Here is a 16882-nt window from a genome sequence, read left to right as displayed (position 1 = left end):
TGCTCTAAAAATATCTTGTCAGGGTATCAAAATAACACTGCTGAATGCAACCTCAGAACTTCAGCGCATGTTTCTAAATAGTCTAATGATATGCAAGTTGTCTGTGATGGTGTCAAATTGCTGGGTTTAATGATTTCCACTTGGATCTTTCTGGAAGGTTTTCTTTCCTAAGGTGGGGTCCAGGGAGACGAGTAGGACAGAAATGCAGTTAATAAATGTTGGAGCTGGGAATGATTTTGGAGAGCAAAAATATGCATCCCAAATTTTGCAGCAGTTTCTCCCGAAAGGACTCACATTTGCTTTCTCTCGTTTCCAGGCTCTTGTATTGGTACCCACTTTCCTTCAGGTTCTGGGGGCAAGTATGATATCAGAGTTTTCCAGACTGAAAAAAATCACCTTGCCTCAGACCTTCAGAATCAGAATCACTCAAGAGGGCATGAGAATTTTAATAGATGTCCCAGGAAATTTTTATCATCAAGCAAATTTGGAAAATACTGGTGTGGTGTGCTTGAGTCATCAGTTATCCCTTGTGCTCCTGAGATCAGTCCCTGGTACCCAACTGGGTCCAACTGGGTAAGTTACACTCTCCTGTATGGTGCTAGTACTGTCTCTAACAGGCTCTCCAGAGCTGATTATTAAATTTTCAGCAATTTTACTGGCTGTTTGTTAATACACCATTTTTTTTTAAAGAGAGAGTGAGAGAGAGGGGGGGACAGAGAGAGAGAGAGAGCAAGAGAATTTTAACATTTATTTATTTTTTCCTTAGTTCTAGGCGGACACAACATCTTTGTTGGTATGTGGTGCTGAGGATCGAACCCGGGCCGCACGCATGCCAGGCGAGCGCGCTACCGCTTGAGCCACATCCCCAGCCCCAATACACCATTTTTAAATATTAAGTTGTATTGAAAGTAGGGAACCAAACAGGTACTTGTATACTGATGTTCATAGCAGCATAATTCACAATAGTCAAAAGGTGGGAACAACTCACATGTCCATCAACTGATGAATGTAGAAGTGATGGTGATGTGCAAGTTTATGCATAGAATAGAATATTATCCAGCCATTAAAAAGGAATGAACTGTATGGTGACTCAACTGTAATCCCAGCCACTACAGGGGCTGGGAGTGGGTGTTTGAGACAGGAGGATCACAAGTTCAAGGACAGCCTCAGCTATTTAATGAGATCCTATGCAATTTAGTGAGACTCTGCCTGAAAATAAAAAAATTAAAGGGTCTGAGAATGTGGCTCAGTAGTTAAGCACCCTGGGGTTGGACTCCTGATACCACCTCCAAAATAAAAGGAATTAGGGTTCAGTCTTAGCAGCACAAAAAAGGAACTGATTCTTTTTAAAAATATATTTTTATTATTTTTTTTATTTTTAATATTTATTTTATAGTGGTTTTTTTTTTTTTTTTTTGCAGACACAACATCTTTCTTTGTATGTGGTGCTGAGGATCGAACCCTGGCCGCACGGATGCCAGGAGAGCGCACTACCGCTTGAGCCACATCCCCAGCCCTTTATTAGTTATTGATGGACCTTTATTTATTTATATGTGGTGCTGAGACTTGAACCCAGTGCCTCACACATACTAGGCAGGCGCTCTACCACTGAGCCACGACCCCTGCCCTGAATTCTGATATATTCTGCAATATAGATGAATCTAAAAACATTGCGTTAAGTGAAATAAATAGGACACAAAAGAGCAAATATTGTATGAATTCACTTACATGAAAGATCTAGAATAGGCAGATGTATACGAATAGAAATAAAATAGAATAGAGAAAAAATAATATATTCTGGAGACAGGAATTGGGTACAAACTTTGGAGTGATGGGATAGTTCAGAAAACAGTGGTGAAGATTACACAACTTTTTGCTGTTGTTTTGGTATGAAGGATTGAACCCAGGGCACTCAACCACTGAGTCACATCTCCAGCCCTTTCTTTTTTTTTTTTTTGTTTTGTGACAGGGTTGCTAAATTGCTGGGGTGACTTTGAACTTGTGATACTCCTGCCTCAGCCTCCAACGCTGCTGAGATTATAGGAATACACTACCATATCTGGTTGCATTATATTATTTTAAAATTCTACTCAGAAGGCTGAGGCAGGAGAATTGCAAGGTTAAGGTCAGCCTGTGCAACTTAGCAAGACCCTGTCTCAAAATGAAATATTAAAAAGGGTTGGGGATATAGCTCAGATCCAGAATCTCTAGTACCCCCCCACACACACACACACATAAAGTATAAAATGGTAAATTTCATTGTATTTATTTTACCATAATTAGGAAGTTGAATTCTGTTTAAAAATTCAATGTAAGTTTGTAATAGATTTTATTGAAAACAAAGCAATAAATACTTAAATCTCAGCAAATCCTAGTTAACTTTCTACAGTTTACAATTGTCTTTGCTCTTGAGCTCTATTGTGTCTATATCATGGAAATACTACTTAATGATATGCTGCCAAGTGTCTTTTCCCAACTGTGCATTTAGTCATGTCACCTTGATAGCTGGATAGTCACAGTGGTAATATTTATACAACAGAAACCCAAAACACCAGAAATCAGGGTCCCCCATTCCCACTAAGCTGGTTGTTAAGCATTTACCAGCATACCACTGACTGTGAGTATTATTACCTTAATAGTAAAAAGGAAAGAACAGAATCAACCTCACAGAGCCTCTTTGAGGATGAAAAATAATTCCAGTTAAAGGATCTATTAATGGGCTTGCTTGTCATGTGGTTTGTTTAGCATTTGTTCCCTTTCACTGGAGACCAGGAGCTCCTTGAGGGCAGAATCCTGTTTGAATGAGCTGCTTATGTTCCAAGTTCTCTCTTAGAGGGGCTCAATAAGTATTTGTTGAATAAGTGATTGAATGGCTAGATGTTCTTGATACTAATGTAGAAAATGTTATTATCTTAACAGCTGGCACCAGAATTACTTTTAGGAAAGGAAACAACTTCAAAAGCTGTTGGTGCAGGAGGCGAGACCCAAGGGCATGGCAGGAATCTTATTACCAAAGAGAGAAAGCTAAGATGCTCTGAAAGAAAAAAAAAAATGAGGATTTGGCCTCTGTTTTTGTTTTTAATCTAGAAAAGGACATCAGAAAGAAGAAGAAAGTGGAGGGGACTCTGCAGAAATAGAAGCCAACAAAACACACATGGTGAGAGGCTGGGGGTGAATTGAAAGTTGGGTAGCATGGAAACTACAGTTCCAAAAAAAACATTCCTGAGGACGAGGTGACCAAAAGTATTAATTTGTATTGTATTTGTTTGTTGCAGGATATGAGAAGCAACTGTTTATTATAACACAAAACCTTCAGTAAAATTTCTAGTCTACTAAAGAGCCTTGAATATGTGTTCATTTTGGAATGAGATGAATTAGAAAGAAGCTGGGCTGTTCTATTTTGAGCCCAGCCTGCCAGTTAAGAGATAGAGGGATAATGACAAGATACGTTGTTACAGAGAAAAATGTGTGTCAGAGGCAGGAAATGCAATCAGAAGGGACCATTATGATGAAATAAATTCCTAGGAATTTGGAGAAACTTTGAGAGGCATTTGGGACTCTGTGGTTTATAGATTGAATCTCTGAATCAGTTTCTCTAGATTTCAAGGAACTGGGAGATCCCAAATGCTGGTAGTTTACATTGGATCACCTTGAAATGTTAGAGCTATATAATATTCCAATGCTTGCCCAGTGGGTATTAATAAGTTTTGGTTCATTTTATAGCTCAAAGTTTTAGGACATGAGAGGATTCTTTGCATTTTGAACTCTAGTATATGAATTAGGAATGGTCTGGGTGAAACCATAAAAACTAAGGCCATTATAGTGTCGAATTACCTTGCTCTCTTATGAAATGGCTTTTGATATCCATCAAAATCTGAGCTATCTGAAGAATAGAGCAGGAAAAGGAAAGGCTAACTTCTCAGTGGAGATGCCCAGCAAATACTACATTAAGCAAGTGACAAAGGTTAAGGTTAGCAGTGATGTCTTGTGGTCATCATATACTCTCAGGTATATGTGATGAGAAGGACATATAACCTCTGCAGTAATTCTCTCAAAAAATCATTGCCCCAGTCTAATTATGAGAAAAACGCTAGATTATCCCAGATTCGGGGGGCAGTCTATAATCCAGCCGGTGCTTCTTCAAAGTGTAAAGGTGATGAAAAACAAGGAAAGACCCAAGAAACTGTCACAGAGGAGAGCTCAACATTTTAAGTGTAGTGTTCAATGAGGGGTTTTTGTTATTTTTTGTTTGTTTGTTTGATTTGGGGGGCAGGTATGCTGGGGATCAAACTCAGGGGTACCTTACCACTAAGCTAAATCCCCAACACTTTTAATTTTGAGACAGGGTCTCTCTAGCTTGCTTAAGGCCTTGCTAAATTGCTGAGGCTGGCTTTAAACTTGTGATCTTCCTGCCTCAGCCTCCTGAAGTGCTCGAATTACAGATTTGTACCACCCTTCTAGTCAAGTTTAATGTGTTTTAGTAATTACACCCTTATAATGTAAATAACCACAATTGAGATACAGAACAATTCTGTTGCTTCCACAAAATTTCTTTTTGTCTCCCTGCCTCTCTTTCCAGCCCCAGGTAACCATTGATCTGCTTTCTGTACCCTGGGTTAGATTAATCTTTTCTCTAGTTTCTTATGACTAGACCATACAGAATGTATTCTTCCCCATTTAACTTCTGCATACCACTATATGTTGAAGAGACTCTTGCATTAGTTATCCATCTATTTCTTGGAGACAAATTTTAAAAACTTATTTTGTGATATTGGGGGGGATTGAATCCAGAAGTGCTATGCCACTGAGCTATGTCCCCAGCCATTTTTAATTTTTTATTTTGGGACAGGGTCTTACTAAGTTGACCAGGCTGGCCTTGAATTTGTGATCCTCTGCCCCAGCCTCCGGAGTTGCTGAAATTATAGGCATGGGCTATCATGCCCGGCACCAAATTGTTTTCAATTCAATAGCTCAGAATAACAAATGTTTATTTTCTCCCACAACTTCTGTGGGCCAAAAATTTAGCAGTGTCTTAGCTTGGTGACTCTGACTCAATGCTTCTTGGAAACTGTAGTCAAGATGTTAAGCAGGCTGGGTGCTGTGGTGCACATCTGTAATCCCAGCAGATCAGAAGGCTGAGGCAGGAGCATCGCAAGGTCAAAGATAGCCTCAGCAACTTAGCAAGGCCCTAAGCAATTTAATGAAACCCTGTCTCAAAATAAAAAAATAAATTAAAGCCTGGCATGGTGGCACACACCTGGAATACTGCTAAGCAACTCAGTGAGACCCTATTTCTAAGTAAAATACAAAATAGGGCTGGGAATGTGACTCAGTGGTTGAATGCCCCTGAGTTCAATCCTTGATACCCACCCCCAATTAGTTAATTAATTTTTTAAAAGGTGGAAGGAGCTGGAGATTTGGCTCAGTGATTAAGTGCCCCTGGGTTCAAACACTGGTACCAAAAAAAAAAAAAAAAAGAGAGAGAAAAAAAAAGATGTTAGCACTAGCTAACATCTAACTGAAGATTGGATTGGGATTGGTAGTCTACTTCCAAGATGGTGCATTCACAGCCTGGAACTTAATGTTGGTTGTTGTCAGGAGGCTTCAGAATATATCTATATATCTTCAGTATATATCTATATCTATATCTATCTACTATAGATATAGATATAGATATATACTTATTTATTAGTTGTTGATAGATCTTTATTTATTTATATATGGTGCCAAGAACCGAATCCAGTGCCTCACACATGCCAGGCATGTGGGCTACTGCTGAGCCCCAGCCCCAGCCCTCCATAGGACTTCTTGAGACTCTTTACAACATGATGTCTTGTCAGACCTTAATCTATGGAACTGTAAGATAATAAGCATGTTTTGTGTAAAGCTGCCAAGTTTGTGGTAATTTATTACTGCATTGGAAAACTAATACACTGTCATTACAGGCATTGTGCCTTCTTATCTTTTCCTCTTATTTCTCCAACTGCTATGATGAAGTTTTCATTTCAGATATTGTTTTTTTCACCGCTAGGAATTTGATTTTTTTCATATCTTCCATGTCTTTCCTCATCATATGCATATTTTCCTTTAAATACTTGAACATAGTTCAAGCAATTTTATCATTATTTTTTTTAAAAAAATATTTAGTTGTTGTTAGACCTTTATTTTATTTATTTTTATGTGGTACTGAGGATCCAACTCAGTGCCTCACACATGCTAGGCAAGCGCTCTACCACTGAGCCACAACCCCAGTCCAATCTTATCATTCTTGTCTGTTATTTCTAGTCCCTTCTGGGTCTGTTTATGCCTACTGCTTTTTTCTGTTTTTCTTTTCCTCCCCCTTGCTTCTTGGCATATATTGTATTACTATTAGTTTTAGTTGTAGATGGATACAATACTTTAATTTTATTTATTTATTTTTTATGTGGTGCTAAGGATTGAACGCAGTGCCTCACATGTACTAATCAAGCACTCTACCACTGAGCCACAACCCCAGCTTTATATTGTAATTTTTGATTGGATGGTAGCAAGTTACATTGTTGGGTGTTATTTTGTAACCAAGAGTGTAGGTCTTTGTTTTACCAATTAGCTCGATTTCAGATTAGTTTGATGTTTTTGAGGCTTGTTTTTAAGGTTCGTCAAGCAGGTATAGAATATACTTTAGGGCTACTTTAGACCTATTAGTAGGATTTCATTCTTCTGAGGTCTCTCCTGAACATCTTGAGAGATCATTGTGGTATTTCTACTCTAATTGGTCAGGATTTGAATGTTTTCCAGCCCTCTATGGGTTCTGGGAAATGTTTAGCTACATCTCTTCAATTGCTTTTTGCTCAGCCTCTTGGAATTTAACTCCATGTCTGCCCACATTAATATTCAGCAAAGACTCAAGATCCTATGCATATTTTTTTAGAGCTCTGTTTTTGCATGCCTTCTTCCTTTTTGGAATTCTGTGTAGCAACTTCCAGCTTCCTTAGCGTCCCTGAACTCCAATCTCATGTCTCCAACTCATTGAGACTGCCATGTTCTCATGTTATGATCCAGAATGTACGTCTAGACAGAAAGCCAGGGCAATTATAAACTTACCTCGTTTGTTTTCCTTCTCATAATGATATCATGTGTGTTCTGCCGATTGCCCAATGTCTAAGAACAGTTGCTCTGCATATTTTGTCTTGCTTCCTAATTGTGGATGGCAAAAGATCTCTTTTAACTCCATTATGGTCAGAAACAAAAGTCCTCTTTTTCATTGGAATTTTATTAACATAAGCCAGTCTTTGAGAACTTGATCAACTTGATAAAATGGAATTTATAAACCTAGAAGTTTCTCAGCTAAGGTGAATGTACTAGAATCGTGTCAACCTGGGAAGCCTCTTTTGGATAGCCACAGCCTTGTTCAGGTTACGTCTCACACCCTAGTTTCTTACACAAATGTCTGTGGAGTGAGTGAGTTACTGAGTGAGCTTATTAAATTTAAACATGGTCATTCTCGGATGAAAAGAAGGACCTGACAGATTTGATTTTTCCTAAGAATTTACCAACTCCTTGATCTATAAATATAAAGACCCAGAAATTACTTAATCAGCTGGATACAGTGGTACATACCTGTAATCCCAGCAATTTGAGAGGCTGAGGCAGGAGAATCACATGTTCAAGGCCAACTCAGCAATTTAGTGAGGCTCTGCCTTAAAATAAAATAAAAAAGAGAGTTGGGGATGCAGCTCAGTGGTAAATGCCCTAGGTTCAATCCTCAGTACCTCTTCCTCCAAAATTACCTGATCATACTTACCATGAGAAATGAGACTTGATTTATCAGAGAATGGATAGTCATCATACATGTGGTCAAAGCTTGTCAACTTTCTCAGTTAGGAAAACTAACTTTACAAAACAGTACCATGTTCACTATTTTTCCTAACACATAATGTTAAGTGTGTAGGTTTCTACACACTTAACATTATGTTGATTCTAGATCCAGAATATCTGGGTTCAAATCCCAGTTCCATCATCAACTAATTGTACAACTTTGGGCAAATTATTTAAACTTGTTGGACCTCAGTTTTCTTCATTTTTAAAAAGGAGACAGTAACAGGGCTGGGGTTGTGGCTCAGTGGTAAAGCACTCGCCTAGTACTTGCAGGGCCCTGGGTTCAATCCTCAGCACCACATAAAAAAATAAATAAAGGTATTTTGTCTGACTACAACTAAAAAATAAATGTTAAGAAAAAAGAAGACAATAACAGTGGCTGTAGGTGTGGTTCAGTGATAGAACACTTTCCTAGCATGTGTGACACACTGGGTTTAATCCTTAGCACTGCATAAAAATAAATAAATAAAATGAAGGTATAAAAAGTATTTGAATTCTAGTTTAAAAAAATAAAGAAGAAAACAACATATACCTCAAAGGGCTGTTGTGAGGACTGAATAATTTGATACTATCTGTAAAATCCCTTGAATCAATATCTGACATGTTTAAGAGTTGATTTAGTGCTAGCAATTATTACCAAATATTTGGGCTGGGGTTGTGGCTTAGCATGCGCGAGGCACTGGGTTCTATCCCCAACACCACATAAAAAATACTAAATAAAGATGCACACAAAGTACATCAATTTAAAAAGTATTTAATAGTGTTTACCTTGACTATATCATAGTCTCATAAAATGAACTCTTTAAATGTCTTTGGGTAGTGCACACCTGTAATCCCTATGACTCAGGAGACTAAGGCAGGTAGATCGCAAGTGTGAGGCCAGCCTTAGTAATTTAGTGAGATCTTGTCTCAAAAAAAAAAAAATGGGGCTGGGATATAACTCAGTAGTAGAGTTCAATTACCATTCCCCCCCCCACACACACACAGAGTCTTTGATATGGTTAATTACTTCTTTTTAGATGATAACAGTTCTGATACAGGTTTAAGGATTTCAGAATAATCAGCTTTGAAGGAATGAAATTATATGTTTATAAATAAATTTGTTAAATGGCCATCATGTGAGTTTCAGTAAGGATTATTTCTTGATTGGGGACTGTGACATTAGCTAAAAAGGCCCATCTTCTATTTAAGTGTCCCTTTCTAACTGGAAACATGAGAAGTTACTTCTCAGAAGCCACTATTTTTAGAACTGGTGTTCCAAAGCTGATGGAGGGGTTTTAGGGGAGCTCATCCCAGTCTCTTTTGTTACAAGGAGGCTGATGTGCATCCTTTACCTATAGCCAAAGGAAGGTTCGAGATGCCTTTAGTAAGGTAAGAGATTCAAAGAGCATTCAAAGGCTGTTTCAGTCTGGCCAAATCTCCCCTCTCAAAGAGGGATTTATGTTAGAATTAGTGCTTTAAGGAAAATGGGATATGTCTTCGTGTAGACATGTGTAGATATTTGAGCAAAGGAAGAGGTAAAGCACTTTTCCTCAGCCTACAAAGTTTAATACAAAAATCAAGTCAGAATTTGCCTCTGGAATTAAACATGTCAAAATATTAATGCTTAGGACTTATTCTAAGTGTATTATATTAAAAACAAAATCTTTATGAGCTAGGCATGGGGGTATGTACCTGGAGTCCCAGCTATTTTGGAGGCTGAGGCTGAAGAATTGTTCAAGGCCAGTCACATCTAATTAGAGTAAGACCCTGTCTCAAAATTTAATAAAAGAAAAAGAAGAAAAGAAAAAAAGAAAGAAAGAAAGAAAGAAAGAAAGAAAGAAAGAAAGAAAGAAAGAAAGAAAAAGAAAGAAAGAAAGAAAGAAAGAAAGAAAGAAAGAAAGAAAGAAAGAAAGAAAGAAAGAAAGAAGGAAAGGAAGGAAGGAAGGAAGGAAGGAAGGAAGGAAGGAAGGAAGGAAGGAAGGAAGGAAAGAAAGAAAGAAAGAAAGAAAGAAAGAAAGAAAGAAAGAAAGAAAGAAAGAAAACAACAACAAAAAGCCAGGCTTGGGGGCAGGGTGCTGCAGGACACTGAGGATGTAGCTCAATGATAAGAGCACCCTTAGGCTCAATCTCTAGTATTGTGAGAACAGGGAAAAATAAACAAACAAAAAAGCCCCCAACCAAACAAACAAATGATCAAAAAACAAACAAAACCCTCAAAAACAGCCTGGGCAACATAGTGAGACCGTTTCATATTTTTCCAAATATGAAACGGGGTCGGGTGGGGGCTGTGGCTGGGGCTCAGTGGCAGAGCGTCTGCCTCACACATGTGAGCCACTGGGTTCAATCCTTAGCACCACATAATAATAAATAAAATAAAGATTTGCGTCTAAAAATATTTTTTAAAAAGATTCTTAAAATAAATATATGAAACGGTATAATATAGGCACATGACTATAATCCCAGTGGCTCAGGAGGCTGAGGCTGGAGGAGCAGGAGTTCAAAGCCAGCCTCAGCAACTTAGCGAGGCCCTAAGCAACTTAGTGAGACCATGTCTCAAAATAAAAATTAAAATTAAAAATAAAAAAAAGGACTGGTTAAGCACCCCTGTGTTCAATCCCTCCTACAAAAACAAAAACAAACCCCCAAACTGCATAATAAATAAATTAAATAAATTTTTAATTTGGAAATATTTTGGAGCTAACAGAAACGTTGCAAAATTAAGACTATCACAAAGAGCACTTGCATACCCACACTCAGAGTCGCCTTATGTTTTTCTCAATTTGCTTTATGATTTCCACTCTCTCTTTCATATTCTATTCTCAGGTGTAACTTGGTATCATTTCTGCTGCTTTCTATTCATTTTGAAGTTTTTTTATTGTTTTGTTTTTATTTGTTATTAAATATAGTGCTGGGGACTGAATGCTCATATTAAGCATATGCTGTACCACTGAGCTACATCCCAGTTCCATTCATTTAAGCAGTCATTTAAGTCATTCATTTAAGCATGACTCAAAGGGAAATAATATCCAGAAATCTATATATGTGTATTTGTGTGTTTGTGTGTGTGAAATAATGTAGTTTTTTTCCTGAGACATTTAAAAGCAACCTGCATATATTACAGTACCTGTCCTCTAAATAAACTCAGTGTATGTTTACTAGAAACAAGTGTTCAAGGCAAAAGGCACGTATCTGAGGGACCGTACCTGAGATACCTCAATCATATCTAGACCTGATCTAGACCCTGAGATCCTAGACTCCAGTCTGTCTCTGATGCCATACCAGGAATTTTGGAGGAAGAGTAAATGTATCTTGCATATGGGAAAATATAAATTGTTGTGGCTAAAAGGCAGAGTGTCATAGCAATATTTCCTGGAGATTATTTCCCCTCCTCTTGAACGTGGGCAGAACTTTGCAACTACTTCAATGACTGGAATGCAGCAGAAGAGTCTGTGTTATTTGTGTGTGTGTGTGTGTGTGTGTGATTGAGCAAATTATTATTATTATTATTATTTTACAAACACACTGGAGAAACAATCCTGGACCACAGTCTACACAATCTTGCCACTGGTCCTGTGATGGCAGAAACTTTCATCTAATCTGTATTATTTATTATGACCTCTGCATTATCCTCAAAATAACAAACACATCATTTTTTTCTCCCATATAACTTTTTTGTCTCCCATATGTACCTTCTTTCTGAGCTTTGGTTTGTCGTCCTTCTTCCGTTTTTTTTTTTTTTTTTTTGGTACCAGGGATTGAACGCAGGGGCACTTGATATTGAGCCACATCCCCAGCCCTATTTTGTATTTTATTTAGAGACAGGGTCTCACTGAGTTGCTTAGCACCTCACTTTTGCTGAGGCTGGCTTTGAACTCTCAATCCTCCTGCCTCAGCCTCCCAAACCACTGGGATTATAGGCATGTGTCACTGCGCCCGGTGTTGTTCTCCTTAACTATAACCATCACCATGTCACTCACACTAGCTGCAGGAAATCTGTTCAGCCATCCCTTGATCCCCTCTACAGAAATTATATACAGATTTTTGGCTCCTGTGTTGTAAGCACAAGTTTTGATCATGGCTCCTATTGGAAGAACCAGGAAAATACAGAATTTCCTGCTGAAGGACCCACCACATACATACTTGCTTTGACACATTTTGTTTTGTTTTGTTTTTGGACCTACTTAACCACTGAGCCACATCCCAGCCCTATTTATTTGTTTGTTTGTTTGTTTGTTTGTTTATTTATATTTTGAGACAGGGTCTTGCTAAGTTACTTAGGGCCCTGCCTAGCTGCTGCTATCTTTGAACTTGCCTCAGCCTCCTGAGCCCCTTTGCTTTGACATTTTGAATGTTGGAAAAGGATAGAAAAGGAGACTGTTACATTTTAGGCTAGGTCACAAAAGGCAATACAATCCCTCTCTCTCCATCTTTCTCTGTTTCTTTCTCTTTTACATTAGGAATCTAGCTACAATGTTATGAGGAAGAAGGAAGTAACTGGCAGCTCCAACTAAGGTCTCAGCTGACAACTAGCACCAAACATGTGAGTGGACAAGCCTTCAGAAGACTCTAGTCCCTAGTTGTTCAGCCCAAAGTGCAGATTCATAAGCAAAATAAATGTCATTGTTTTATGCCACTAAGTTTTAGAGGTGATTTTCTTTTAACTTTTTTTCCCTTTCTTTTTTTTTTTTTTGAAATTTTAACATCTTTTTAATAACTGATAGAACAAGTGGATAACCAGTAAGCATATAAAAAATTGGAACAACACTATCCAGCAATTGGACCTAATTGGCCTATGGAAAGGAAGATATGCAGCTATATTTTCAGGAAACATGAACATATACATAAAAATATGGAACACATAAAAATCTTTGAAAGAATTTTTTAAAAGTAAATGAATTTTAAAGATCTGTTCATTGTTAACTACAAACCATTGCTAAGGTTTTTTTTATTTATTATTCTTTTTTTTTTTTTTGGTTATTCAAAACATTACAAAGATTGCAGAATCACATCGGTTACACATCCACATTTTTACATAATGCCATAATAGTAACTGTTGTATTCTGCTACCTTTCCTATCCTCTACTATCCCCCCTCCCCTCCCCTCCCATCTTCTCTCTCTACCCATCTACTGTAATTCATTTCTCTCCTTATTTTTTTCCCCATTCCCCTCACAACCTCTTATATGTAATTTTGTATAACAATGAGGGTCTCCTTCCATTTCCATGCAATTTCCCTTTTCTCTCCCTTTCCCTCCCACCTCATGACTCTATTTAATGTTAATCTTTTCCTCCTGTTCTTCCTCCCTGCTCTGTTCTTGGTTGCTCTCATTATATCAAAGAAGACATTTTGGGGCTGGGGATGTGGCTCAAGCGGTAGAGCGCTTGCCTGGCATGCGTGCGACCCGGGTTCGATCCTCAGCACCACATACCAACAAAGATGTTGTGTCCGCCAAAAAACTAAAAAAAAAATAAATAAAAAAAAGACATTTGGCATTTGTTTTTTCGGGATTGGCTGGCTTCACTTAGCATAATCTGCTCTAATGCCATCCATTTCCCTGCAAATTCCATGATTTTGTCATTTTTTAGTGCTGTGTAGTACTCCATCGTGTATAAATGCCACATTTTTTTTATCCATTCATCTATTGAGGGGCATTGGGATTGGTTCCACTTTTTTAAACTTTTTTAGTTGTTGATAAACCTTTTTATTTTGTTTATTTATATGCAGTGCTGATAATTGAACCCAGTACCTCACACATGCCAGTTAAGTGCGCTACCACTGAGCCCCAGCCCCAGCCCCTTGGAGGTAATTCCTTATGCAGCATTGATGACTCGGAATCACAGACAGTAGTACAGCTGCACTCCCTTGGGTAAACAAAGATTTTTCTATTAGAATGTGATTTTGATTAGTGCTTTGGCTATTTCAGAAGAACAAGAGATTAATGACAGTACTGAGGATGGAGAAAATACTGGTCATCTGTCAGTCTTCCCCCTTTGAGAGATAACTGTTAGAATGAAAGATTCTTATATTAGTATTTCTACAATGCAAGCTTAGGTGTAGTAAATAAATGCATACTATAATCTATTAACTAGAATTTAACTCTGTCCATTTTTTCCCCCATACCCATAGAAATTAGATGATTTGGGATAATTTAGCACCCCTTTTTAGAAAGACTGCTCATGACACTGGCATGTAGTCTAAGCTACTAATTAGGGGAGTGTTTGTATCATTGATAATATTTGAACCCTTCCTTTATGAATTTTCAGGGAAAATCTAAGCATCCACTGGCTGCTTCCTGAGATTCTTGTTGAATTGGGTTGGACTGGGTTGTTAATGTTATCCCCTAATGTACACAAAAATTTGGGCCCTACCAGTCTCTTCTGAGTAACATCTGAACTATGCTGAAGTTCATGTATAAAAAGAAACTTACTTTCAACCCTTAGTTATCACATAAAAATTTTTTTCCTTTTTTGGGCAGGTTAAATTTAAGTTTTATTTTTGGGGGGGTGTTGGGGATTGATTGAACCCAGGCATGCTCTACCTCTAAGATATATTCCCATCCCCTTTTATTTTATTCTGTTTTGGAGACAGGGTCTTGCTGTTTCCCAGCCTGGCCCCCCAGTCACTGGGATTACTGTTGTTTGCCATTATGCCCAGCTAAATTAAATTTTATTTGCTATCTCTCTTTTTACAATAATGTTCCATACATTTTACAAACACCTGTACATGTATATGAGGGTGTGATATAAAATTCTGTCAGTTGTTCTTTTCACACAATTTATTATTATTATTATTATTTTGGGGTACTGGGATTGAACTCAGGGGCACTTGACCACTGAGCCACATCCCTAGCCCTATTTTGTATTTTATTTAGAGACAGGGTCTCTCTGAGTTGCTTAGTGTCTTGCTGTTGCTGAGGCTGGCTTTGAACTCGAGATCCTCCTATCTCAGGCTTCTTAGCCTCTGGGATTACAGGTATGTCCCACTGGACCCGGCACCACACAAATTCTTGTTGTAAAGTAGCAATGTATCATATAAAAGTCATCCTAAAGGGGGCTTGAATTTTTTTTCTTATTCTTTTTACTTGTAAGGGGGTGCAAATTTAAAACAGCCTCATGCAATGGCGCACACCTGTAATTCTAGAGAGATAGGAGGCTGAGGCAGGAGGATTGCAAATTTGAGGCTAGCCTGGGCTACTTAGACCCTGTCTCAGTGGTAGAGCTCCCTGTGTTCAGTTCCTAATACCACAAAACAAATAGACAAAAACATTCTAAACTCACTAAATAGACATTTTTTGGAGGTAATCATTTATCTACACGTTCACATTCTCTATATTTTCCTGTCAATAAAATGATTTGAATGATTTCATTTTCCCACCATTTGAAGAAAGATACTACCATAATTTGAAACCATGGAGTTATTTTAGTTTCACCATTGGCTGCTTTTTTAGGAAGTTCTTCTAGTCCTTCCTTTGACACATAATAATAGGGTTAAATCTGTTGGCATCTGGATTCATAGTTATGTTCTTCCTAACAAACAGAATGTAATCAATTTCGTATTCACTCTGGATGCCATTAGACTGAGCCCTGTAATGAATTCCTCTTCATTTCTTCTGAAGGATCCTCTCCCATGGGAATTCCCAATTCAGCTCCTAAATGCCCCTGTGCTGTTCCAGTGGCTTCATTTTCTTCAGGCTCCCCTGGATTACTTAATGGATGAATACAAGAAGTATTGGTAAAACAACCTGGAAAGGTAATTTGAACATCTGATCTCTGCTGTAACAGGAGAGTCAATGTTGAATAAGAAGTCACTAAAAGCTCGGTGTAATGATCCTCCCTCAATGTTTTCATTCAGGTGACAATTTCTGATCTCAGTCCCAATTTTATTGTCACTGTCATCAATAGGAACACATACCTCTGCCAGGAGTTGAAACCCTTGCTTCTTGAGATGATATGTATCTCAGGCATTTGTTACAAAAGGTGTGATCTGTCTTAGAATACTCAGGCCTGGAATTCAAGTAAGCCTAGGTATCTTGTTCTTTTAGAGCAAATTTTAGGCTGCCTAGAGCTTCCTGTCAAGTATCACCCATTTATAACTCAGAGTCAAGAAATTCGACAAAAAAAAAGAAAAAAAAAAAAACAACAAAGAAACTCTTAGTCTACCTGAAAGCATTCTTTAGCTGCTTAACTGCTTATGATTCTTACCAAGTGTTAAAAGTAGGAAATATTACCTTGTTGATTAGTAATAGATTCTGATGTTTCAGTTGTTTTGGTAGCTATTTATTTATTTTTAGTTGTAGATGGTGCTAAGGATGCATTGCAGGTGCTCCACCACTGAGCCCCAGCCCCAGCCCAGCTAGCTTTGATTTTCTTAGTAGAAAAGGCATTTCCGATGAGGCTAAGCTTCTTATCTGAGTTCTATTTTATGTTTCTGTGCCTTTACTCACATGTCTGTCTGTCTCTCCTTTCTCTTTTTCTCGGCAAGACCTCCTCTTTTTGGTACTGGGGATTATTAAACCCAGGGGCACTCTACCACTCAGCTACATTCCCAAACCTTTTTATTTTTTGAGACAGGATCTCACTAAAAATAAAAAGCCCAGGCTGGTTTACAACTTGCGCTCCTCCTGTCTCAGCCTCCTTAGTGGCTGGGATTACAGGTTTGCACCTCCATGCCTGGCTGCCCTCTCACCTTCTTTGCTTCCTGCCTTTCAGACTTTGCCTTCTCAGTCAGCTTGCTCATCCTCCATCTCCCTGAACTTCTCATTTTGGAAATTCCAATTACCTTGGAAGAGGATCACACCCTTGGAGATCTCATCCAGTCAGACAGCTTTAAATACCACCAATTGCTAATGACTTCTTCATTTGAACCTCCAGCCGGATTTTTCTAACTTCAGACTGAAATATCTAATTTTCTATTCAGTGTCTCCACTTGGATGTCTAATAGGCATCTCAAATATAACAGATCCAAGCTCAAAGCCAGACTCAGCAATTTAGCAAGGCCTTAAGCAACTTAGTGAGAACTTGTCTCAAAATTTAAAAAAAAAAGG

At 38.1% G+C, this 16882-nt stretch overlaps 1 long non-coding RNA gene and 1 pseudogene across 1 annotated transcript; one reads left to right on the top strand and one right to left on the bottom strand.

The window, feature by feature from the left end:
• Positions 1-96: 96 nt before the first annotated feature.
• LOC144255976 (uncharacterized) lies at positions 97-12440 on the top strand. Its single transcript, XR_013344026.1, has 4 exons — positions 97-172; positions 317-573; positions 3088-3157; positions 12297-12440. It is a non-coding gene; the product is annotated as an uncharacterized LOC144255976 (long non-coding RNA).
• Positions 12441-15156: 2716 nt separating this feature from the next.
• LOC113189301 (isopentenyl-diphosphate Delta-isomerase 1 pseudogene) lies at positions 15157-16575 on the bottom strand (annotated as a pseudogene).
• Between the last annotated feature and the right edge of the window lie 307 nt (positions 16576-16882).

This window comes from Urocitellus parryii, chromosome 7, assembly GCF_045843805.1.
Source record: "Urocitellus parryii isolate mUroPar1 chromosome 7, mUroPar1.hap1, whole genome shotgun sequence".
Taxonomy (NCBI): Eukaryota; Metazoa; Chordata; class Mammalia; order Rodentia; family Sciuridae; genus Urocitellus; species Urocitellus parryii.
The sequence above is the reverse complement of the archived record's forward strand: the minus strand, read 5'-3'. Positions and strand labels throughout refer to the sequence as shown.